Source organism: Balaenoptera ricei, chromosome 11, assembly GCF_028023285.1.
Source record: "Balaenoptera ricei isolate mBalRic1 chromosome 11, mBalRic1.hap2, whole genome shotgun sequence".
NCBI classification, from domain to species: domain Eukaryota; kingdom Metazoa; phylum Chordata; class Mammalia; order Artiodactyla; family Balaenopteridae; genus Balaenoptera; species Balaenoptera ricei.
This window is the reverse complement of record NC_082649.1, coordinates 56081273-56107858: the sequence shown is the minus strand read 5'-3', so window position 1 is coordinate 56107858 and position 26586 is coordinate 56081273. Positions and strand designations below refer to the sequence as shown.

Sequence of the window (26586 nt, the reverse complement as noted above, 5' to 3'; positions counted from 1 at the left end):
TGATATGATTAATTTTTTTGGTTTTCTATAGACATTTTGTCTTGTTTTGTATCTTTACCACTGCAATAATAAGGGACAGATTCACTATTACTTAAATGCTAAAGTCATTCACCTGAATTCTTGTCCTGCAAAATCCTAACCATGGTCCAGTAAATAAACCTCTCTAGGACTCCGTTTCCTCATTTGTATCACAAGATAGGGCTGATAAATCTTATATTACTAAACTGCTATCTCATACCATTAGCATAAGGGTCAAGTGGAACAAAGTAGGAAAAAGTGTTTTGTAAACAGACAAATGCCTTTAACAAAGCCTTTAGTTTTCCCATACTTAATTGTCAATGTGTGTGTTTTTATTCTTAATTGGAATTTTGAGGAGTTACACTGTGTTTTACTTATCTTTGAATATCTTTGAATTGCCTAAGTATAATGCCTGGCACATAGGAGATGTCTATTTTCAATTTTTAAAAAATGCTAAGTAATTAAACTGCTTTCTTAATTTTATATATATATTTTAAAGCTCTTGATGTCACACAGGATTATGGTAAGTGCACTGATTTCCACGTCTTTTTTCACACCTGTAGAAAAAGATGCCATTGAGGAGAAATGGACCATCCACAATCACAACCTGCAAGGGCCGCAGCCTGGATTCACCACCTGTGCCTATTTTTTCTAAGTAATATTTTGCTTTCCTTATTCACCACAAATGTCACAGTTGACTTCCTTTAGTGCATGATTTTCAAATTAATCAATCATTTTATTTTCTGATCACTGCAATAGGTTTAGTGAACATCCATCAACTCATACAGATACAAAATTAAAGACATAGGAAAAAAATATTTTTTCCCTGTGATGAGAACTTTTAGGATTTAACAACTTTCATACATAATATACATCAGTGTCCATTATATTTATCATGAATTTTTAAAGGTAATAAGCAATTTCTCACAGGTCGCAATTCATAACATTAGAACTGCATATGTTTATTATGTCATAAATATTTCCTCCTCACCGCTAGGTACCAGTAGGAACGCATGTTTTTTCCTGGTTCTTCAAATGCAATATTCTGTGTTCAAATTAGCTAAAAATAAACTTACGTCTCCTTCTCTTATCATACCCTTAGCACCCATGACTGTTCTGGCACCTTCAACTTGCCCATAAAAGCCAATCCCTTATCTCCTGCTACAGGAAATCTGCTGCTTTGCCTGATCAGTTCTCATTATGTGGCTGAGAAATTTCACTATCATGTTTTGTTTCTTCTTACCCATCACCTGTTTTACCAAGTGGAAGTTATTAGTGTATTTTATTATTTGTTGACATATCTTTTTCCACTCTAGTCTGTGGCTTCTTGAAATACAGACATCAGTTTTTTGTTTTTGTTTTTTTCCCATCTCTTTGACATACCATCTCACTGCAAACAGTCCTGCTATAGGAGATATTTCACTTTGGCTGGATGAATAAATCAATTCATCAAACTACTAATGTCTCTTACCCTGGTCCTTTTGTCTCCCTACTCTCAACGTAGCATGCATTTTGAAACGCTGTTAGTCTTCTCACTGGTTTCCTTGCCTGTGATATTCCTGTCTCTGACCTAAGTGGCAAAACACTATCAGCTTAATATTTTCCTGAAACTTGCTCTAAGAAAGAGCAAGTTCAAATTTTTTGGAGTGATGAACTTCATTACTCTTGGGGTAATAGTATTTTAATGTACTCCCTCCCTTTTTTCCAGTTAGTTTCATAGTTAAATATGTTCCTGGGCCCTTAAATATGTTCCTGGGCCCTCCGCTGATGCCTAAGCAAAAACCCCCTCCTGGAGCCTTCGATAGAAATGGGCTTCCTGTCAGCACACTCTGCAGCTAGGTCAACATCACCACCGAGAATGGGAACAGATGCTTTCAATGAGCTTGGCAATCAGTGGGTCATACTCCACTGATCTCAGATGTGCCATTTCATGTGCTTTGGGCACGGGCACTGCTTGTTGAGATGAATAGCAGCAAATTGTAATGGCGCTACTTGACTTTATGGTTTAGTTTGTGGTCATTTTGAGGTCAGCCCAAACACTCCACTGACACTGACCCCTGCATAAGAAAACCAAAAATGAGGCCACGAGATTGATAAATACGATGTTTATAGCCTCGACTTCTTCTTAGGCCCTACCTTTGATATCTGCTTTCCAAGCAAGGAAAATTTATTTATAGAATGTGGGGAATACCACTTCAGCTCTCACACAATCACAAACATTTTTTGAGTATCTACTATGTGTAAATGACCGTGCTAGAAACTTTCATATAGTATAGTATTTTTCTTTTCCAAACAATCTATAAGTCTCTATACAGAATTGCATCAAAATTATGTTCTCTAATCTACTTTATATTATTATTTTAACCAAATCGTTTATCTTCCTACTTCTGTCTCTCTCTTTCTGTTTGTATACTGTCCATTTAATGTTTTAATGTTCATCAAGCCCAGCAAATAACAAGTGCCAGTATTAATTACTGAAAATCTGCATGCTGGATTCTTGATGGCACCTAGAGCTTGCAGGCTTTTGTCGATTACAAATTATCTTTCAGTTACGTGGACACAGTGCTATCTGAATAGGTCTAAGTGCCCAGAGGATGCCAAAATACCTGCTTTGAGTTGGGACTGGGTGATATATCTTGAAGACTGCAATGGGCCTGTATTCAGAAGGGCTGGATTTAAGACCTAGCATTGGCATTTATCAGCAGACTGAATTTGAGCAAGTTCCTAGTCTCTGTGAGTCTCGGTTTCCACTGTCAGACTGGTGCAATATCTAACAGTCTCAGAAAGATATTGTGCCAAAGAAGTCTAATGCATTTGAAAATGTGTGGTGACATGGATTGTTTATCTTCTCTTGAGATTCTACGGAACCATAAATCACAGTGTCTCCCTAAATCCCTGTTCCCTGGTCTCAGAGGTAGGTAGATGGACCAAGTTTAGCCAATTAGGCTGTCCAGTTTGTTTGCTTCTCTGTGATTGGTTCAGGCAGGGGAAACTAACTGGAGCATTTCTTCCAGAACTGCTTGTGAAGTCTGAAACATTCTATTTCTGCCTTGTCCAGCATGATAACCATTAGCCAAATGGGACTATTAAGCAATTGAAATGTGACCTGTGACTAGTGCAACTGAGAAGCTGAATTTAAATTAAATTTAAATAGTCCCATGGGGCTAGTGGCAACCACATGGGACAGTACAGGTCTACAGTTTCCCATTCATTATTCTGCATGTTTCCTTATTTGTTCTTTGTTGCCTTTCTAGGAATATCTTTTAAAGCTTTCTTTCTCTATGCCCTATTTAGATAACCCTTAAAATACTTGTTCCTTAAAGATTTTAAATAATTCAACTGAGAAAACACCTTTGCCGGGCACTGTTTCTTAACTTATTTAATATATTATGCAATTATTGATCTGGTTATATTTTCTTTTTCTTCTTGAGTAACTTTTTTTGTCATTGATGTTTTCTCAGAAACCATTTATTTCATACAGATTTTCAAATTTATTTGTATGACTGGGAAGAATGCTTCCCACTACTTCTTTCTTTATTTGGTCATTGCTAGTTTCCTATCTTTCATTATTTCTGCATTCTCAGTTCTCATTCTATAAGCTGTTTTATCCTTCTTTTTATTTAAAAATAAATTGTTTATTAAAAATAAAAATTTTAATTTATCTTGTTTTGCTTTGTCTTCCTAAGAATTAACTGTTTTTAAAATCATTTTGCTGTAATTATCTTGTTTGTAAATAAATCAATATTTGTTTTTATGTTTACTAATTCCTTCCTCCTAGATTCTTCCCCTGCCGCCCTCCTTCCCTTCCTCCCTCCTTCTCCTCTCCTCTTTCCTTCCTTCCTTCCTTCCTTCTTTCTTTTTCTTTCTTTCTCCTTCACTCTTTCTTTGCATTTTAAACAAGTTGAATTTACTATTTTACAAATTTTTATCAGTTACGTAAATGTTTGAGGTAAAAGTTTTCCCTTTTAGACTGACTTTAGGTTTACTCTATGAGTTTGGATACTTATCACTTAACATTAAAAATTGTGGGGGGAGGGGAGAGATGAATATGCTGAGCACAGAGGAATTTTAAGGTAGTGAAAATGCTCTGTATGACATTGTAATGATGGATAGAGTTTACTATACAGTTGTTGAACATGCAACACCAAGAGTGAACCCTAAAGTAAACTATGGACTTTGGTGATTCTGATGAGTTAACATAGGTTCATCCTCGGTAAAAAAAAAAAAAAAAAGTACCATTCTGGTGAGTGAAGTTGATAATGGGGGAGCTTATACATATGTAGGGGTAGCTGCACATTTCTCTCAATTTTATTGTAAACCTGAAATTGCTCTAAAAATTGTCTTTTAAAAATTAATAAATATATTATGAAATTCCAGTTCTTTTTTAACTCAAGAATTCTTCAAAAAAGATATTTTTAAGTTGCATTAAATTGTTTTACTTAATTTGTTATGACTTTTCCTCACTATTTTTCAAAAAGATTGTACTATATTGCTTACAGTTTTTGAAATTTGTTGTGACTTTTGGTGGCTTAATATATAGCCATTTTTAATTATTTTAAGTATGTTTAAAAGAGAAGGTGTCTTATTCAAAGAATTACTAATCAAAGCCTCAATAGCCTTACCTGTTGTAATTTTTTATATCTAGTATTGGCTGAAAGAATTATTATGCTGTTAGCTCTCCTTCAATTTCATCCAGTTTTGTATGTATATTTTTGATGCCACATTTGTCTCATAAAATGCATTTGGCCTTTAATTAAACTCTCATATGATGGTAATGTTAGGACCCCTGCTTAATATTTGTTTGCAACTGCCCATGTGTCTTTGCCAATGCTTATTATTTTCAATAATAATAACTTTCTTTTATGTGTATCTCTTTTACAAAGCAAAAATAACTTTTCATAACAATATTTTTCCCATTTACTTTGCCAAGTCCCCCAGTTTACATTTATTATTGTTAGAGTTAACTTTATTTCCTTTGTATATACATTTTGTCATACTTGTTACATTTGCTATATTGCTTATACTTTCTTTCCTTTTTGCTTCCTCTTTTAGTTATTTGAAATGTATAGAATCTAATTTTAGTTTATTACTAGTTGCCTTTACATTTTAAATAACAGACTTAAATCTCTATTTATTAGTTTATTAATTTTTAAATGTAATAATTTCCTGCTATGAAAAATAAGCATATTTAAATTTATTTAACATCACATTTTCTTATATCCATATTATTGGTACTCTGCACATTCTCTTATACACACACATTTTCTTATTTTTAGTATGTTGTGTAGCTTTTCTTTAAATATTTATAATGTTTACTTTATGTTCCTTCATTATAATTCAATAAATTTCACCCTCAATTTGAAAAAAAGATCATAAGTTTATCCCCCTTCATTCAGGCATCTATCCATTCAAGACACATTTATTGTGTGGTCCTTCTTTGTCAGACTGCTCCAGCCACTGGGGCACAACACAGAGCAGCAAGGCAGAAAAGACTGCAGTCATGGAACTTATATTTGGGCAGGGGAGAAACTAGCAATGACAAAATAAAGAAAATGTCCGGTGCGAATAAATCTTTTAGAATGGGAAAATACTAGTCAGTCATGACTCCTTTACATGGGTTGTTGAGGGAGGCTGTGTAGGATTAGACAGTGTGCTAAGATTCAACTGATGAAAGAAAAGAGCGTTTTTAGTCAATCTTGCAAAATATGAGGAATGAGCATTTTAGACAGGGAACGCTGGTGTCGTGGTATTTTACTGTTTCTATCAACAACTGAGTTAGGGATTGTGCATTTGCCTATTTTTCCTTTTACCTCTGTCACTATATGCCCCATGTATTCTGGATGTTGTCAAGAGTGTACACATTTGGGTAGATATGTCTTCTTGACAAACTGACTCTTTTAATGTCATAAATTTTCCTTTTTTTTACCTCTGGTAATACTAGTTATCTAGGATTTTACCTTGACTAATTGTATGAATGCCAAACTAGTTTTAAAATAAATGGTATAGAGGCTTCCCTGGTGGCACAGTGGTTAAGAATCTGCCTGCCAATGCAGGGAACATGGGTTCCAGCCCTGGTCCAGGAAGATCCCACATGCCACCAAGCAACAAAGCCCATGTGCCACAACTACTGAGCCTGCACTCCACAGCCCACGAGCCACGCGTCTAGACTACTGAAGCCCACGTGTCTAGAGCCCGTGCTCCACAACAAGAGAAGCCACCACAATAAGAAGCCCGTGCACCACAACGAAAAGTAGCCGCCGCTCCCTGCAACTAGAGAAAGCCCACATGCAGCAACGAGGACCCAATGCAGCCATAAATAAATAAATAAATAGATAGATAACTAATTAATTAAATAAATAATTAAATTAAATTAAATTAAATTAATGGTATATACTTTTCCATCTTTTTATTTTCCAACTGTGTAAGTCATTAAAGTGCATGTTCTATACAAACCATATTGGGTTTTGCATTTTATCCAGTCTAACAATCTCTACATCTCATTGGAGTATCTAGTCAATTTATATTTAATGTAAATGTTGGTGTTTTTCTGATTTAATATATCATCTTGGATTTTTTTTTCACCTGCCCAATGTATTTCTTGTTCCTTGCTTCATTATTTCATACCTTCTTCTGGCTTAAAAAGTACTTTCAATATTTTGTTTTAATGACTCTATTGGCTTTTATTTTATTATTATTATTTTTTTGGTTATTGCATTCTGTGTGTGTGTGTGTGTGTGTCTGTGTGTGTGTGTCTGTGTGTGTGTATTTTAAGTGTCGTAACTGGGACTACAATATGCATCCTAACTTATCTCAGTCTGCCTAGAATTACTATTGTATCATTCTGTGTAAAGTGTAGGAAATGGTCCAACGTTGTAATTCTATCCCCCACCCCTGTTCTTTGTGGTACTGTTGCTATGAACTTTTCATTTATATATGTTATACATAACAACTTACAAAGTTATTAATTTTTGATTGAAATTTTCAGTTGTCATATAAAGAAATCAAAACAAAGAACAAATATCTTATCCTTATTTACATACTTGTCATGTTCTTTGTTTCTCATGTCTTTCCATAGATTCAAATTTCTATACGGTGAATTTCCCCTGACGGAAAAAATTTCTTTAGCATTTATTCTGGTGTAGGTCGACTGCCAATAAATTCTCTCACCATTTATTTATCTGAAAAAAATGCCTTTACTTAATCTTACTTTTTAAAGGATATTTTTGCTGCATATAGAATTCTGGGTTGATTATCTTTTTTAAATTTTGGAGTTGGAGTTTTTAACAGTTAGTCTACTGTGTTCTTGCTCTATTGTTTCCGATAAAAAGTCAACCATTAATCATATTTTTGTTCCTTTCTATGTAGTGTGTCTTTTTCTTGGTTTGTTTTCAAGACTTCTTATTTGAGTTTGGCATTTTTGTGCCTAGATATGGTTTTAGTTGCCTAAGTTTACATTTTTCAGAAAATTTGGAAATTCTCCATTAGTTTTTTTTTTTTTTCTCCCTGCCTCATTAACTCTCTTCTCTTTCTGGGACTCCAGTTCCATTTACATTAGATCACTTCATATTGTACACTGATCACCAGTGTTCCATTTATTTTGTTTTCAATATTTTCTCTCTGTGTTCTTTAGGTGGTCTTCTAACTTACTGTCTCTTTTTTCTGACCTTTACAAACTCCTGTTAAGCAAATTAAGTGAATTTTACATTTTAATTCTTGTACTTTCATTTCCAGAGTTTTTATTTCACTTTCTTAAAATTTCTCTTGTAAGTTTCCCCTCTGATCACCAATTACAACCTTCTTTTCCTTTAAAATGCTAAACATACGTTTATTAGCTGCTTTAAAGCTACTGAGGTTATTTCCAACATTTGTGTTATATTGGAGTTTATTCTAATGACTTTTAAAAAATTAAGTATTGGCCGTATTTCCTATTCTTTTCATATATAATACTTTTAGTTGTATGTTGAAAATTATGAATGCTACATTGTAAAGAGTTTGGAGTATCTATTTTTCTTTACAGGGTGATAGTTTTTCTTCTGGTGAACAGATAAATTATTGGCAGATTCTTTTATTTTTGTAAAATTTGTTTTATTATTTTTATGGTGAATGTATTTTGTTTTTTCTACTTATTCCTAGAAGCAACATTATGCAATATTTGATATCTCTGTTCAGTTCTCAGCCCACAGAAGACCCACTCCAATAGACCTGTTAGAGTTAGGGGATTAACTTGTATATTTCTTTTATCTCAAGTACGACAGATCTGAGTTACCTACTGTCTAAAGTCTGCAAACAATTGTCTCAAATCATTTTTCCAGTTTTACAATTATTTGCAGTTTTGAGTGCAAGTGCAAGTCTAGTATCATTTACTCCTTCATGACTTTCTAAATATCTGGCTAATTCTAATTCTTCACATCTTTACCTTTGCATTAATGACACCTCCTTCAAAACATCTTCCATGTTAGCCTTACAAAATTTCTCTCTTTATCTTTAACTTTTACCATTTTAATTATATTGTGTCTTGGTGTGGCTCCCTTTGGGTTCATCTTAATTGGAACTATTGAACCTGAATGTCTGTTTCCTTCTTCAGATTAGTGACGTTTTCAGCCATTATTTCTTCTCTCTCTGGTGCCCCTATAACGCAAAAGTTGTTTCACTTGATTTTGTCCCAAGGTCCTTTAAGGTATCTTCACTTTTTAAAACTTCTTTTTTCTATCTGTTGCACTGCCTTGATGAGTTCCATTGTTTTGTCTTCCAGCTTGTTGTTCTGCCTCATCCAGTCTGCTGTTGAAACTTTCTAATGTATTTTTCAGTTCATTTATTGTATTCTTTAGCTCTGTGACTTCTGGTTGGCACTTCCTTATGCTTTCTATTTCTTTGTTGATGTTCTCACTGTGTTTATCCATTCTTCTCCAGTGTTTGGTGAGCCCCATTGACCATTACTTTAAACCCTTTATCAGGTAGATGCCTTATCTCTGTTTCAGTAAGATCTTTTTCTGAGGTGTTGTTCTTTTGTTTGGAACAAATTCCTTTGTCTCCTCATTTTGCCTGACTCTCTGTGTTCGTTTCTATGTGTTAGGCAAATTAGCTACCCCCCCCCCAGTCTTAAAGGGGGGGCTTGTGTAGGAGGTGTCCCATGGGGCCCAGAAATGCAATCCCCTCTGGTCACCAGATGGGGCACTGAAGGGACATCCCCTGTGTGGGGTACATGGGCCCAGGTGCTGTGGTGTGCAGGTGGGTGAGTGGTGCAGCTCTTGTCCAGCTCACTACTGTGGTTCATGGGTGTGGGCAGGGCTCTCAGTGGGGCATGCCTCCCCACTCTAGCAGGGGAGAGGGAGAGTCCAAAAATAGCACCTGCCAGCACCAGCATTGGCAATGCAGAATAAGATCCTGCCTACCTTTTATATAAAATAATTTAACTTTTTAAAAAAATCATTAAGTCACTTTTAGTTGGGTGTTTCTGTTACTTGTCATGAAAATAAAATAAGTAAAGTGCTTTATGGAAATGAATCAACTAGAATATACCAGGAATCTCTGGTATAGCTAGGTTTTAAATAGATTTTTAGTAACCCCACTTAAAAGAAATAGGTGGAAACCCCAAAAGAATTATTATTCACTCTATATCTTTTCTTATGGCCTGCACCCTAGGATAAAACTATCTCTTTCTGCCTTTCTATTTCTTGTCTCCTTAATGCAGTTCTTAACTATCATGAGCATAGGTATACTGACATCTGAGCTATATGCTATCAATCTTAGAAAGGGATAGAGTGGGAAGAGAAATTTAATTGGCCAAACTGAGGCCCATAAGTAATTAGTAGAGAGCGAAGCAAAGAATACCTGGCTAAAGAAACAAATGTATTATAATTAGGCCAATTATCCTAGATGTAGTTCATCAGCTTGTAGTGATAAAGGCTGTTAATGGGCTCTGTCACTGACAGCATTACTTTCTAATCTTAATCCTTTCTAGGGTTATTAGCTTTAAAGCTACTTGCACAGAGATACGTTAATTTATACTGAAATTAAATTGAAAAATAACAAGTAATGATTGTTGCATTTGAGCAGAATCTTATAAAGTTTCTTTCATGCTGACAAAACTTACTAAAGGCAGTGCAAAATGTCCAAGACTTTTTGAGCAGGTGAAGGAGAACTAGAGAAACACTTGTTAAAGGAAATAGTTATAGATATTCTTAAGGACAGTTATTAAATTTATAGTTAATATAATTTAATGAAGTGGTCAATAGCTATTTTATTCATTTTAGGTGTCAGCACACTATGTTCTGTCTGCCATTAAGAAAATTCTTCAAAAGGTCAACCTATGAAGATCACTAAACATAACAACTGCTCTATACCCAGACATACAGTACTAAGACATCTGCACAAATTTAACAGAATCTTGAACTATGGCCTCTATTGGTCTCGCTCAGCCAGAATTCTTTATCTGAGCCTTAGAACAAAAAATGATTTGAGTGACAGATTTTTAAGTTCTCCTAAGAATGGTGCAAAACTAGTGCCTGTCTAGATGCATAGAAGTTCATTCATTAACATAATGGATGATTTAGGACATTAAAGCATAGTCCTCTCAAGAGTCATAGTTCAGAAAGTTTGCTAGAGATTGGAAGTATTCTTAGAAATACATTTGTCTGACCCTTTACTTAGGTACTTTTATATTTATCTGTCAATACATATTGAACCACTAGTTTGTGTATAGATTTAACTGAATCTAGGTTTAAAAGTAGTGTGTTTAATATATGTAGAAATAGCAGGTGACCTTAACTCACTCTCATTCCACTGAGGAAGTTTTTGAATATTTCACCATGAAATATCATAATTTCCATAGTTTGTGTTGTGTGTATGTACACTATTTTCTACAGTATATTAAGAAATGTTCTATCAAGTTCTAATACACTAATATCTTCTTTTTTTTAAACATCTTTATTGGAGTATAATTGCTTTACAGTGTTGTGTTAGTTTCTGCTGTATTACAAAGTGAATCAGCTATACGTATACATATATCCCCATATCTCCTCCCTCTTGCATCTCTCTCCCTCCCTCCCACCCTCCCTATCCCACCCCTCTAGGTGGTCACAAAGCACCGAGCTGATTTCCCTGTGCTATGCGGTTGCTTCCCACTAGCTATCTATTTTACATTTGGTAGTGTATATATGTCCATGAAAAAAAAACCCCACAACAACTTCTATTTCTGAGTTCCACACTCTCCCTTCACACAAACATAAACTATAGTTTAAATGAATACTTAATTATACACTGGTAAAGTTGCTAGAGAACTTGGCAGACATTTTACTTTTAGAAGCACTCCACATAGATTTGTATATCATGTTTTACATAATGAAGACTACTTCCCCACCTCCTACCAAAGCAAAGTAATAATAATGCCTCTTATTATTAGGCATAAAAATAATAATATGCCTCTTAAAAGAAAGATGGGGATACATCAGGAAGGTTTAGTGAGCTGATACAAGGAACAAGTTAAGGGTGTTGCAAGTCAAAGGGAGGGTGGTGGATACACTCTAGATAGAAGGTAAAAGACTTAAAATTTTGCAGCCCCAATTAGATTATGAGTATACTGTTGCTTAAAAAAATCACAGATTCTCTGCATTGCTGAGGGAAAGGCACAAAATCTAAACATATGACTGAATAGTCTTTCCCCTGATTGCATCCATGTGGAGTTTCACGTGTGGCTGTGCTCAACTTTGCCATCTCCAAATTAAGATATAGTTTTAGACCACTGTTTGAGAAACTGTCTGGGCACATGGGCAATGTTTCTTATTTTTCTTATTGTTTGAAATAAAATTATCAGAAAAGCAGAACTTCCTGCTTCCAAGCTTTAGTTTCTATTTGGTTTCTGTTTCTGAAAATGCTGACTTGCTCAAGAATGCCTCATTAATCTTTTTATCAACGTACACTAATCTGATTAATTCTACCTGCATGCTTAGGTATGTGGCAAGGTGCCTCATTTACAAAATCACCTCCTATGCAAGACACAGGAAATAATCTTTCCTTTGTAATGATTTTGGCAGAAGTGACTCTATGCCATTTCTGAGTCTAAACTTTAAGACCACTGGTAGCTTCTCTCTTGGTCTCTTGGGACCTGAGCACCATGTAAAATGTCCCATTATCCTGCTGGAGAAATAACATGAAGAATCCCTGACTCCATCATCAGAAGAAATTTCATCTTAGATCAGCCTTGAAGACAACAGCCATATGACTGAAGCCACCTTGGACCTTCCGGACAAACCCAACTGTCAGTTAAACAGCACTGAGTTTAACTGATACCTCAATACCACAAGGAGCAGAAGAATTGCTCCTCTGAGCCATGCCCAAATTCCCAGCCCACAAAATCATGTGACTTAATAAAATGGTTATTATTTGAAAGTAGTTTGTTTAACAGCAATAAATAAATGGAACACCTGTTAAGCAGAACCCATCTACTTTGTCAATACTTGGAAAATATAATTATCTTGGATATGGAACTTCCCCCAGCAACTACATTGTTCAGGAGTGAAGTAGAAATTGGATATTTGGACAAAACTAGCTCCTGAGATGAGCAGAATTCAAGTCAAACAGCAGAAGATGCTACCTTGAATGAGATGATGAGTAATCGTACGTTTTAGCTTTTCCAAGCCAACTGTCATCTCTGGGGGAAAAAACTGGCAGAATCAGGGCCCTCAATATGAAATCCACCCCTAATGGCTGTGGACAGGATTGGGAAATGTATATGCTGGCAAAAGCAATGCAAGAGCCTCTTTCTAGTGTAACCACAGTCCTAATCATGTTACCAATTAGAGATCTGGACTCATGGAATTTCATTTGAGAAGTCATTGATTTTTTTAATTACAATGCCCTGTGTAATAATGTTAGTCGCTATTATTAGTTCTCAGTTACCAGAACTGGGGCAAAATACAAGGATATCCATAAAAGTAATAGACCAGAAAGCATTGTGCCACTTATTAAACTACTGTTGTTCAATTCAAAACCCACCCATCCTCTAGAGTCCTCTCTGATGCTGGGGCTGGGAATCGACAATTGTATTTTTCCTTTTAAGGTGGCTTCCTGCTGTTGTGTGTCAGTAAGGGCACTAGGCAGAAGAAGTAGAGATTAGCTCCTTGGTTGCCTTATGGTTCCTGTAAGCAACACATCAGTAACAGCTCTTCAACCTGGCAGCAGCAGTTGGTTTAAGCAGCAGGTGGATCCAGGTTTTAGCTTCTTTCAGCCCTCTGAAATCCATCATCTCAGAGATACCAGCACAAACCAGAGATATCTGGTTTGTGGAGTTTTCTATTTCTCCCTGTGAGGCTGATAAGTTTTTGCCATATGTATATTGAGGCTCTCTTACTAGGTATGTTCACATTTAACATTAGTATATCTTTCTGGTAAACTGCTCTTTTTATCACCATAGAATGTTGCACCTTATTTTTGGATAACAACTCTTGTCCTAAAGTCTTCTTTGTCTAATATGTTTCTTACTGTTATAGTGTGCATGTCATATCTTTTTCTATCCTTTTGTTTTCAACTTACCACATTGACAGCATAGGGTTCAGTCTCTATTTCTTTAATCCTGTCTGAAGTTCTCTGCCTTTTAATTGGAAGGTTTGGTCCATTTACACTTAATAAGATTACATAAATCTGAATTTATGCTTCCCATCTTAGTCTTGATATATGTCACTGCCATCTGTTCTTTGTTTTACTCTTCCTCCTTTCTTATCTTCTTTTTTGTTTTTTTAATGAAGACCTAGACTTATTTGTTTTTTGAAAATTCTCCTGGTAAGATAAGGTTTAACCTTTAGCTTCGCCTCATCATGAATATCCTCTCATTCAACATATTTCCTCCAGTTTGTTTTAAAAAGCATCAATTTATCCATCCTGGCATATCTATATCAATGGGATGCAGATGAGGGAAGAGACTGCTCGTACACCATTAGTCATCCTCCACTTGCTCTGCTCTTGTGCCAGCATCTTTTATCTACCTTCTTGAAACCAGGTATTAATGCCATACATTGTCAAAGTGAGTGGTTCATTTTATCCAATATAATATCAGGAAATATACTGTCAAATGCCATGCCTAATCAAGTGCAGCTGTAAGACTACTAGTCTAGTACTTCTGTTAAAGAAAATGCAGTTAGCCTGGCATAGTTTAGAATTCCTGAGACTTTCTCTCTTCTTGTTCTACACATTCCCTAAAGACTATTTCATCTTCTTCTGTGAGTTCAGTGACCATTCATTTGCTGATTGCTACCAAAAGTATATGTCGTGGTCCCAGGTTTCATTCCTGAGCTTCACCCATATTTCCAAAAGCCTCCTAGACATCTCCACATGGATGATATAGGTACCACAAACACAGCATATTAAAATAGGAACCTATGATCTTTCCTTCAAACCTACTATTCAAATTCCTTATTTCAAGTAATGCATTAATCATTTACCTAGTTTCCCCAGCTAACAATGTTATAGTCATATGGTTCCTATTTTTCCTTTATCTGTATACACAATTGATCTTGAATCCCTACTTATTCTACTCTTCTGCATAATTCCCTTTCATTTGTGCCCTTATGATTCCCACAGCCCCTACCATCATGCAGGCCTTAATGTCTCACCTAAATCATCTCACCCACTTATTAACACACATCTCCCCTCCACTTTCCAGCCCCTATCCCACCAGCATCAGCATTACCTAGCACTAGACAGAAACACAAATTCTCAGGCACCACCCCAGATTGACAATATCAGTAACTCTGTGAGTGTAGTGCAGCAATCACTGCTGATTCTAATGATGTACACTCAAGTGTGAGGACCACCGCTGGACACTAAAGATGATTTCAAACACTTCCTTCCACCAACATGTCATCTTTAACGCGAGTATTCCTCTTAATGTTTATTTAAATTATTGTCTATATTTTTAAAGTAAATCCAATTTTATCTTTGGCTCTTTATGATTACTAACAATTCTTTTGGCAAACGCTAGCATCTGAATCAACATCTAAGTGTGCTCTGACACCGGAGTTGTCAACAAACGACCTACTCCAGCAGTCAGCACACTTTGATACAGAGGCCAAATCCAGCTCATCCTCTTGTTTCCACAAATAAAATAGCATTGCAACATAATCATGCTTATTTATTTGTGTATTGCCTATGACTGCTTTTGTACTATTGTGGCAGAGTTGAGCAGCTACAATAGAGCCCATATGGCCTGCAAAGCCTGAAATATTTACTATCTGGCCTTTTACAGAAAAAAAAAAAAAGTTTGTTGACTGACACTGTCACCATGTACTCATTCAACATGTATTTATTCAGCATATGCTATTAATCAGGCACTGTTTCAGGCACTGAGAAACAGGCCACAGCAATTACAGGACATATATTTGAATGGGTGGTGGTGGTGGGTAACAATAAATAAGCAAACATGTAAGTAATTAATAAGTCCAGAAAGTGATTTGTGCTGTGAAGAAAATAAAGTGGATGCAGTGGTAGAAAGGGAGTGTCAGAAGGCAGCACCATCGAGTTAGGTATCAAGAAGGTTCCTCCGAGGAGAGGGCATTAAGCTAAGACCTCAGTGAAAAGGATTAAATGATGACAAGAAACAAGGTGGGCAAAGTTCTTGGGATGGAAAGGACTTGATTTGTCCTAAAACCATAAAGGCAAGTGTGGAGGAAAGCAAATGCTGGGAAGAGGTCCTGGCTAAATGTCTGTGACACGTCTGATTGATGATAAATTGTATTCTTTCATTCCCACTGAGCTTCATAGAAGGAAGTGATATTGACTAAGGTTGCTTAGTATTCTTTCGTGTTAATGATTTATGTTGGTTGCAGTGTAAGTATAAATGATTTTTACATCAATGTTGAAAAAATTAAGAACTTCTGATTAAAATGAAAAAAAAACAAAGAACAAGATTTATGTCCCCTTTAGATGCCAGGTTGAAATATTGCTCCCTACTCATCTCCAACTTGATCAGGCTGTTTAAGGTGATGGAGTTAAGCTAGACCTTAAAATTTTCCTCTCCCCAAACCTAGTGACACGAACAAGTACAAAACAAAACAAAAAAACAACTTAAAGACTACCAGTGGAATAAAGAAATGAAGAGTTCTGATGACTTGAACATGAGCAAGAAATAAGTTTTAAGAACATACACAAATTTTCTTCTACATTTTCATGGAGAAAATGTTGAGAGTAGGTGAATAATGGAGGGGATGGTGGTTTGTTGAGAAGAGGAAAATACGTTAATGAAACACTGAAAATTCTCATTAAGAATCAACAACTTAGGTGCTTGCTTTGGCAGCAGATGTATTAAAATTGGAAACATAAAAAGAAGAGTAGCATAGATGATGTGTGAGAATGACATGAAAATTCATGAAGTAGTCCATATTTTTTAAAATGGGCAAAGGGATTGAATAGACATTTCTCCACAGATGATGTACAAATGACCAAAAATCATGAAAAGATGCTCAACATCACTAATCATTAGGGAAATGAAATACAAATTGAAACTACAATGAGATATTACTTCACACCTATTAGAATAGCTACATTAAAAATAAAAAAAAACAGGAACTAACCAGTGTTGGTGAGGATGCAGAAAAATTGGAACTCTTATATACTGTTGATGGGAATAAAAAATTGTGCAACCACTATGGAAAACAGTATGGAGTTTCCTCAAAAATTTAAAAAGAGAACTATCATACGATCCAGCAATTTCACTTCTATATCCAAAAGAATTGAAAGCAAAATCTCAAAGAGATATTTGCACACTCATGTTCAGAACATCACTATTTACAGTAGCAAAGAGGCTGAAGCTACCCAAGTGTCTACCAATGGATAAATGGATAAACAAAATGCTGTATATACATACAATGGAATATTTGTCAGCCTTAAAAACTGAAGGGAATTTTGATGCATGCTATAATATGGATGAATCTTGAGGACATGATGCTAAGTAAAACAAGCCAGACACAAAAAGACAAGTACTGTATAATTCCACTTATACGAGGTTCTTAGAGTAGAGCAATTCAAAGAGACGGAAAGCAGAATAATGGTTGCCAGGGGGCGGTGGGAGGGGAGAATGGGGTGTTATTGTTTAATAGGTATAGTGTCCGTTTTACAGAATAAAAACAGTTATGGGGATGGATGGTGGTGATAGTTGCACAACAATATAAATATACTTAACACACTATTGAACTGTAAACTTAGAAGTGGTTAAGATGATAAATTTTAGGTTATGCATTTTTTTTACCACAATAAAGAAAAAGTATCAACAGTGTGTAGAGAGGAAGGAGACATGGTGTCAACAGATCAGAACAGAGCCTGTGATACAGAACAGAGCCTGTAGATCAGGTATAAGAGCTAGGAATTGTTGACTTAAGACCACATGAAAATATTATACAGATTTAAAGGATTTATTACTTCTCAGGTGGGGTGAAGAGATGAAGAGCCCTCTGCAACTGCTCAGACTGAAAAGACTAATTAAAAACTGCTTTCCCTGACTTTTTAGAAAGGGCAAATGCTAACTACTCATACATAGATTCTTGTCTTCTCCTTTTCAAGTATGTTGTGAGCCAGCATCTTGAAATTAGCAAAAGGTAACCACACAGCAATTAATGATTTGACTCTGTTTTGTGGTTAAAGGTAATTTCAGTCATGTGTTTATTTGATACAGCGTTATCAGCACCACTTTAAAAATAAACAGAGGGTCAAGGAATTGAAGAAATATACATGGTAGGAAATACCAGTGGAAGAGATGAATAACTGCTTATTTCTTTCACGTTCTAAATCTTGAGTACATGGTACTACAACATTATGTTTCTTTTCTATAACTTCTATTAGAACCAATCTTCTTCATGCATCTATGTGTGCTTTGGAAATGCAGAAAATAAAACATACCAATTCATGGGAAGCAGCTATTTATAAACTCACTTAAACTATCTCCTTTCCATATGACTCACCCAGGTAGTTCATTCTTTTTATTTTTTTTTCCTTTGAACATTTAATTCATTCATTTATTTATTTATTATAGTAGGTCCTTGTTGGTTATCTATTTTTAATATAGCAGTGTGTACATGTCAATCCCAGACTCCCAATCTATCCCTTCCCCCCCGCTAACTATAAATTCATTCTCTAAGTCTGTGAGTCTATTTCTGTTTTGTAAATAAGTTCATTTGTATCATTTTTTTTTTTTTAGATTCCACATATGAGCAATATCATATGATATTAGACAGTTCACTCTTTACTGCTTTCCTCAACACTGGCTGTAGTCAAAAACTTCATAAATAACTATGCTGCAGTAGACAAAACCTTGCCTCAGATTACAAAAAGATGTGGATTCCTTCATTAGCTGGTTCTGCCAAGTGTGAAGTACATTTGTGTGGGCAAGATGCAATCACTGCAATTAAGTTTCCTCATCTGTAAATGAGTCCACGTACCTCATAAAGTTGCTCCAACAGTTAAATGAGATAACATATGTGCAAGCACTCAAACAGTAAAATGCCATACAAATGTAGGCTATAATTGTCATCAAAGTCCCCAGAAATCTGGGAGGAAGTACCTTAATCAAGAGTCAGAGTACACAAAGAATACTTTTTAAAAATCCTAAAATAGCACCTTTCAATGCATTATATATTGAAATAAACATTCAGAGATTAAAATATGAGGATATTTCCTTAGTAATTTATTTTGAGAATAGTAGAGAAATAAGAGAGCTTTTCTGCTCTCAGAATACTTTTTTTAATATTCTGAATATTTTTCAGAATATTCAGTGTTCTAGACCTTAAATTCTTATCAAGGAAATATTTCTTTCCTTCTTTTATGCATAAGAATTATAACTTAGAATCACAGAATTTCAAGTTGAGTCTATAAATATTTTATTTATCTATAACAATTAAATAATGAAAATCTTGATTTTGATAGATTCGCTTCCGCTTAATGCTGGAAGATCAGAGGCCAATCTGGATTCTAATCATTTCTATAGATGATTTTGTTCAAATTCTTAAATTTTTATAACCTCATTTTTCTATCTGTTGAAGTGTGGGGCAATTTGTTCCTGTCTTAGTTTAGATTCTCCACAAACAATGCCTGAGGCATAGATTTGGGTGCAGATATTCTATTGGGGAGGTAACTGCAGAAAGAAGAGTGAGGAAGATAGGATAATGAAACAGTAAGGATGAAGACAAGGAAAGGGGAATCTGTGACCCTAAACTAAAGCTCCATGACCCTCGGAACTGTCCAAGGAACCATGTGGAATGCTTCTCCAAAATGATCCCTCTAGAGGGAGGAAAGCTGAGGGGTTACTCCCAAGTGGCATCTGCATCCTGGTTGAGTGGCTAATAAGGCTTTAGGGATAATCTGAAAGAAAAGCAGAAAGCCAGCAGAGCATGCATTCCTGGGGAGGTGCTGGCAGAACGCAGTGAAAACAAGGGGGTTGGGTGGATGTGGTGCAGGCACAAAAATGTCTCCTACCTTATTGGTTGCTATGAGGATTAAGTAACTTGATACGTATGTACTTAGAATGGTGCCCTGCACATTGTAAGAGCCATAAGTGGTAGCTGAAGTTTTTCCTAGAGTAAGAGATTTGTTTATAGATATTACTAATTGGTAAGGATCTTGCTCTTTTCTATGCCTTCTTTCCTGTACTCTATTGCTAAGTATATCTTTCCATGCTTTACATGATCACTCTTCCCTTACCATTAGCATTTTATAAAATGTATTATCTCATCTATGTTGTCTTATTTAAATGGCAATCCATTTGAAAAACATGATCAAGTGCTTCATTCAATTTTGCATAATTGTGAGGACCTAGAACAATTTTATGTATAAAAAGATGTTTAATAAATGTTATGTGTTTCATCATGGTTATAAAATGAATGTCTTTCAATTGTCCTCACCACTGAGTTTTACCTGTGTTTAAAACACATGGCCTTTTTACTTCAATGAATATTCAAATTCATAGCTCCCATTAGCATTGCAGACAACTGCTGGCCTAGTTTTCCTGGATATTAATGGAAGTTCAGATCTTTTAACGAGCTTAATACAGGAAGAATTTTGGTATTCACATAAACTATTGCCCCTCTCTTAGCCTAGGGCTAGAGAGAAAATAGTCACCATTACAAACTAGGCAGATAACTTCAAAGATACTTAACTGTCAGAAAAGTCATTATCTATGACACAATCAACAAATGCACAGTCATTTTTGGTGTATTTCATGCACCAGTTCTTGGACACCACTTTCTCTTGGTCTCCTCCTACCTCACTGATAGATCCATCTAATTCATCTAATTCTATTTTTCCTTGTTGCTTTGATTTTTAATTTTTGGACAACATCAGGGCTCAATCTTTGGAAGGATTCTCTATTCCATCGATCTACATTCACTCTCCAGCCCAGGCTTTTCTCCTAAACTTTAGGTGCATATAAGTTAACATGTTCTCAATATCTCCACTACAATGCTGTGGTAGATTTTTTTTTTTTAAGCCACCATTTCTTCCCTGCATAGAGGGTTTTAGTTTGAATTGATGAAAATGTTTGGTATTAGATGTGGTGGTTGCACAAAATTGTAATACACTAAATGCCACTGAATTGTTCACTTTAAAATGGATAATTTTAAGTATGAGAGTTTCACCTCAATTAAAAAAAAATGCTTCAATGGGTTCTCATGTCACTCAGAGCAATTATCAAAATCCTCACAAAGACCTCATGTTCCTAGAGGCTGTAGCCTCCGCTTCCTCTCATCCTCTGCTCTCTCCACCATAAGTTTCTTCACTATTTGTCAAATATTCCTGGTACTCGCTCATCTTAAGAGTCATGCGTCCTTGATTTCTTTGGTCTGGATTGCCTTTTCCCTAGATATTAACATAGCTCACTTTCCACTGCCTTTCAGCTATACAGATGAATATACAATATTTTTTCTTTAATTTTGGGGTTTTGTTCTGGTCTATTTAGTCTGTATAGAAGGGAAGGAAGTAACATGCATGATGTCAAAATGTTGGGAATACCTAGCTCCATCTGGATAATTTTCCCTGATCCTAAGTAGGTCTAATCTGCCAAAACATCTCAAGAAAAAGAATATGAGACCTCCAAAGACAAACATGTACACATTGAAAGTAAAGATCAGAAAGGAAGGTTCATCTTCTCATACATGCTGATGATGTCCTAGATGCCTGGGATATGTGTTGTTATGGTGATGAGGGGGAGATGAACTAGGACAGGATTGTAAAATAGTGTATGGGCACATTTTAGTTTTGTCTTACTCAGTTCTACTCTTGAGAAAGGCTATAAACATTCTAGACCCTGACTACATTGTCCTACCAGACATCATGGCATCTTTAAAATTTTCTTGATCCACATGGGATTTGGTTTGCTACATGTCACTCTAGAAACTCAGAAGAGCTATTGAAATTAAGCATGGTCCCCAGAGGAGGCAACAAAATGTTTTTCATGAAATCAGCCAAAGACAATTAAAGGTTTAATACGTGCAACCCAGCCCATAGTAAGAGGGGTCTTACTGGAAGATATACATGGAAACAAAAGCTGGAAATTCATTCTAGTTGGAGTGGAGAATACCATCTAATTTATAAGTAGTGATCATCCAAATCTACCTCAGGCTATGGATCTCAACACCTATATTCATATTTTTACAAGTATTCTTTCTCTCTATATTTGTTCCTCTGTCTTTTTGTCCCTGTACGGAAAAAGGCACTCCATAAATTCCCCTAGATATTTACATGTTTCCGTGGATGAAAACTGCTTGTTTCCACACCTCGGTAAGTAAAGCAAGTGTTATCAGTAAGTCATTTGTGGACTGGTACTGAATCAACTCCAAATTCAGGGAGAGTGATGGCCCTGGTACCAATAAGGCATGGGATTTATGAGAAATGGAGTCCAGTATATTCAGGGATCCTCTTTCCATCTAGAAACTTTTCTCCACCTTCAAGACTATTTACTTTGTTTGATTAGATATCCGGAAACTCAGTTCTGAGTTTAAAATGTAAAATGTGCTGCTCTTTCCATGTGTCCAGTTTCCCCTTGATTTTTTAAAAATTTCTTGACTAAAACAGAATATTTCAACTCTTATAGCTCTCAGTGTATGATGGAGCTTATATAACATCCTGTGTAGGCAGAGTTTTACCTTAAGCCCAGGTCTGTAGCTGATCTGAATGCTGATCACCACACTACCAGTGAGACCTACACACAGAACAGCAGCAAATTTCCCTATTCAAGTGTAATCACTTATTTTGTATATGCATATGCAGGTTAATTTTTCAGAAAAAGTGCATGTTGGGCCTAGTTGAACAATTATTCCCTTGTTTTAAAATTCCTTTGAAACAAAAGAAAAAAAAATAGTTTTCAAGCTTTTAAACATATGTCCTATGTCTACAACCAGCAGTTTTGTTTAAGGGTTTAGCTCATTATTAGCTTCTAAAATATATGACAAACCACAATTAAATTATTGGAACAAAGAAGCAAGGATACTCTGTTATATAGGTTGTAGGTATCCAATAAGTGCTTGAATATATTAAAATTATGGTCACTTTTGACACAACTAGGCATTTAGTAAATATCTGAATGAATGCAAGAATAAAGAGAGTATGACTTTAGTATGTTTCTCTCGATCAGAGACTGAGTTCTCTTGACTTCATTCTTTTCACACACAATAACTTTCTCTGTGGTATGACTCACACTCAAAAGCCAGAAACAAATATCTATATATCCATCAATTCACTTATTTATCCATTCATCCATTCAATCATTTGTTTGTTCAACTAATTGAGTCATTCAACAAATATTTATGAGCACTGATGATGCCAAGCACTGTTCCAGGTGCTGGTAATCAAGGATCACGGCACAAATGATGACAGTATAGCATGACATGAACTAAAACGAGGGAAAGTACGAATTGTATGTGACCTCATAGTAGGGGCAAATAATCTCCAGTTGGTGAATCAGGTCAGGCTGTCAGAAACAGATAACATTTTAGTAATCTACAAAGTGAGTAGGGATTAGACGAGTGAGTAAAAATCTTGGATGGCCAAGGACATTTCAGACAAAATAGAAGGAATAACACACATTTCAGCACATTGGGGAATTGGTGGGAATTCCCTATAACTATAGCACAAAACCCAATACTATGAGGGTTCAGTGTTCAAACGGGACCTCTTTGGAAGCAAACCAGGGGTTTTGCAAACCATTTTTTTCCCCTGTGTTTGCATAACATTTTATTTATAGTTCACTTAGCAGATTTTACAGTGTATTAATAGTTTTTTCCCTTTGTCTGTCAAGATAAACCTTCTTAAGTACTGACTTCATACAGAAGTCTTGGGATCATGGAAAAGAAGACCAGTAATGACTAGCGATTAGGATTCATGTGTGTTTACTATGACTGCTCTTATAGAATATCTGATTTCTTAATTTCTAGAGCCTCTCTGTCTGCATAGGCCTTCCTGAACAGATTGTTCCCCACTGGCTTCCCTGATTTTCTCACCTGGGCTAAATGTAACCTGCTTAAAAATCCAGAACCTGCTCCTGTGTACTTTAGAAACCTGGGCCATGACAAAATGCCCAGGCTTCCTCTAAGATAGGTGAGATGTGCAGCTTGGGAAGGTAACTGAGTAAAAGCCCTATTTCAGTTTATGCAAATACACTCAGAGAAGGAGTTAAGAACCTGTGAGAACTTTCTAATGAAGGAGCCGAAGCCGCAGGGCCACAGAAGAGTATATGAGAGTTGCAGAGGACATCAAAGGCTTTGGGTAGGGCAGAGCATCTAGAGTGGTTTCAGGTGATAGTGCTGAGGACAATAGAAGGTGGGGGAGTTTATACTTCAGGCAGTGAATGATGGACATGGGGGCGAATTAGACTCAACAGTGCCAGATGTAGAGTCAGTCTAAGGTCTGGGACTTACAATGCCCAGACTTGAGAGCTGACTCCCAGAGAACCCAGAAGCCGCTCTGCCCAGATGACCTAGCTTATAATTGCAGATTAAAAACAAGTCTTGTGAAAATGATGATATCTTGAGCTTTCCCGTGGTTGTATGTGGCCTTGACAATGACTATACCATGCAGTCCAAATATGCTTAACATGATTTTAAATGTCCTCAGACGCCCGTCCCAGCTTAGTGTATGCCAGGGCTTTACTCACAAACGCTGTGTTCCATTCAGACAAAACCACTGCTTATACCCGTAACACCAACCCATTTCCCTGCCCCAGGCTACTGAACTGGTAGGGTTTGCCGTTCTGATTCCCTTTTCACGAACTGTTTCCAATTCTACCTTCTGTGGTAAACTTGGCGCAATGTACTCTGTGCTCCGACAGTGCTTTGTATAACAGATCGCTGTGGCTGCATTGTCATCCATATACATGTCTGTTTCCAATAACCAGTCTTTTTCAACTTTACTATTTTTCTGTTTTAACCACGAAGTTCACTTAGGCAACATACTCCCCAGGGAGTATTCAACATTGCAAGCTATTTCTCATTCTATCTCAATAATGCAATTACTTCCACATTTAAGACAGCGTATTAGAATCATGGGAGTGAAAATTACATTATTAAAAGGAAAACCTTGAATTTACTTTATATAATAGGTAAGTCACCAGTGAACTTTAATGTTTTGACAAATAATGGGAAGGTGTTGTGGAATGCCTTATAATTCACCAGTTAGAGGATGAGGATGCCCAGTGACAGTTGCCTTTGTGCTGTGTCCCAGGCTGGATATAGCTCCTGATACACTGTCAGAGCTCAGCACATGTATGCAGAATGATTTTAGGAACAAATGAGTGAATTAACTACTTGGTTTGTTAACATTATATTCTCATTTGAAGCTATGCTCACTCAAGAGGACACAACTTCTAGGGAACCTGATGACATCATCGAAGTCCTGAATGTTCTGAATAATTAGATACCTGGTTTAAACCCCCAAAACCTTGAATTAAGAATTTGAAATCACAGGCTGTGAAGATGAGGTGCCTGTGTATTATAACGTGTATATAGACCTGCGGTGCAAAGGATACAAACAAAAACTCCCCTATCTCTCTTGCTGAGTTTCATTCAGGGAAAACATAGCCGTTTAGCACAGAAACTGCAACCATCATGCCGTGGGAGATGCAGACAGTGGCTGTGTGTAAGGAGCGACTGAAAATGCCTCGAACCAAGGGCAGGTCATCAAAGGCCAGGGTGAGAATTGTGACCACTGGACCAGTATGACACAGACCTTTCAGGAGAATGAAATGTCTTCATTATGAGCAATCCCTCTGGACTCTTCCAATTGAGATCACTGACTCTGACAAGAACCCATTTCAGTTCCTTTCAATTGAGGACAATGTCAGAACGATGAAACCACAGATTTTATAGAGAGCGAGAGGAACAGAATATTCTGCACTTTGTCAGTCTTGGTGTGGAGCTGCGGGTGGAGCAGGAGAAAGGCTTGGGGAGCCTATTACCTGGGTCTGTTGTCCAGCCGCACCATCTCCATGCAGAGCAACACCGGGAATGCTACTTAAAGGGGCTGTCACTCTCCTTATTTGTGATGCCTAGATAACAATGCCTGCCCTGGAGGGGTGATGTAAGTGGCAGTGATAATGGTCAGTGTGTCAGACACTGCAAGTGTTTGACAGCACAGAGCTCTCATTAACACTGAAGAAGTGCTTCGATTATACATAAAAGAAGGAAAATATATAGTGCATCCTCTTTGAGAAGTAGTGAGTTTTCATCAATAGCAGAGACTTGAACTGGGCAGCCAGAATACCCTTTTATCTCATGAGTGAAGTAGAAGAGGCTCACCAAGTCACTCTGTTGGGTTAAGTCGTTGCAGCCCCATCCTAGCATTCCCATGCAGCAGCAAGTGTTCACGATATGCCTGATGAGTCACTCCTCTGCAATATTAAATCATCGCTGCTTGTTCTATGCTTTTTCAAATTTTTTCAAATTTTCTGATCTTTACATTTTTCTGTTAATCGGTATTTATTTGTACCAACTCAATCAAAAGATTTTTCATCGCCTCTTCCTAATCTTACCACTTCCTAATGTGGGCATTTCCCCTAAATTTCCTCAAAAATGCCTACAGCCCAGAGCTAACTTATGTTCTCATGGTCGTTTGATTTTTGAGGGCCTTCTCACTCATCCTCAGGAGCTTTTGTGTTCATTTCTGCTTCTTCTTTCCCACAGCATGGCTATAAACCTACGGTTTTCAGAATGCAACGTTTTTCATGCTGCTTATTGATTAGATGAGAAAAGACACCAACTAGTCTTTCCAGCATTGAGAAAATTTTAGGATAGCTAAGAGCAGTGATCTCTTTCATCAGGACTGCTATCACACTGTCGGACTTCTGTCTCATTTGAACTGCAAGATGTGTATAAGTTCTCGAGCTAAGGTCCTTGAGTTCTTTATTTTTTTTTGAATACTTATTTTTTTGAATTTTATTTTTTATACAGCAGGTTCTTATTAGTTATCTATTTTATACATATTAGTGTATATATGTCTATCCCCATCTCCCAATTCATCCCACCACTGCCACCCCACACCTCCCCCCCCCCCACTTTCCCCCCTTGGTGTCCATACATTTGCTCTCTACAGCTGTGTCTCTAT

The 26586-nt window shown here is 36.4% G+C and overlaps 1 non-coding gene across 1 annotated transcript; it reads left to right on the top strand.

Moving 5' to 3' along the window:
- The first annotated feature begins 16291 nt into the window (after nt 1-16291).
- LOC132375475 (U6 spliceosomal RNA) lies at nt 16292-16394 on the top strand. The gene has a single exon (XR_009506025.1). It is a non-coding gene; the product is annotated as a U6 spliceosomal RNA (small nuclear RNA).
- Nucleotides 16395-26586: the final 10192 nt, after the last annotated feature.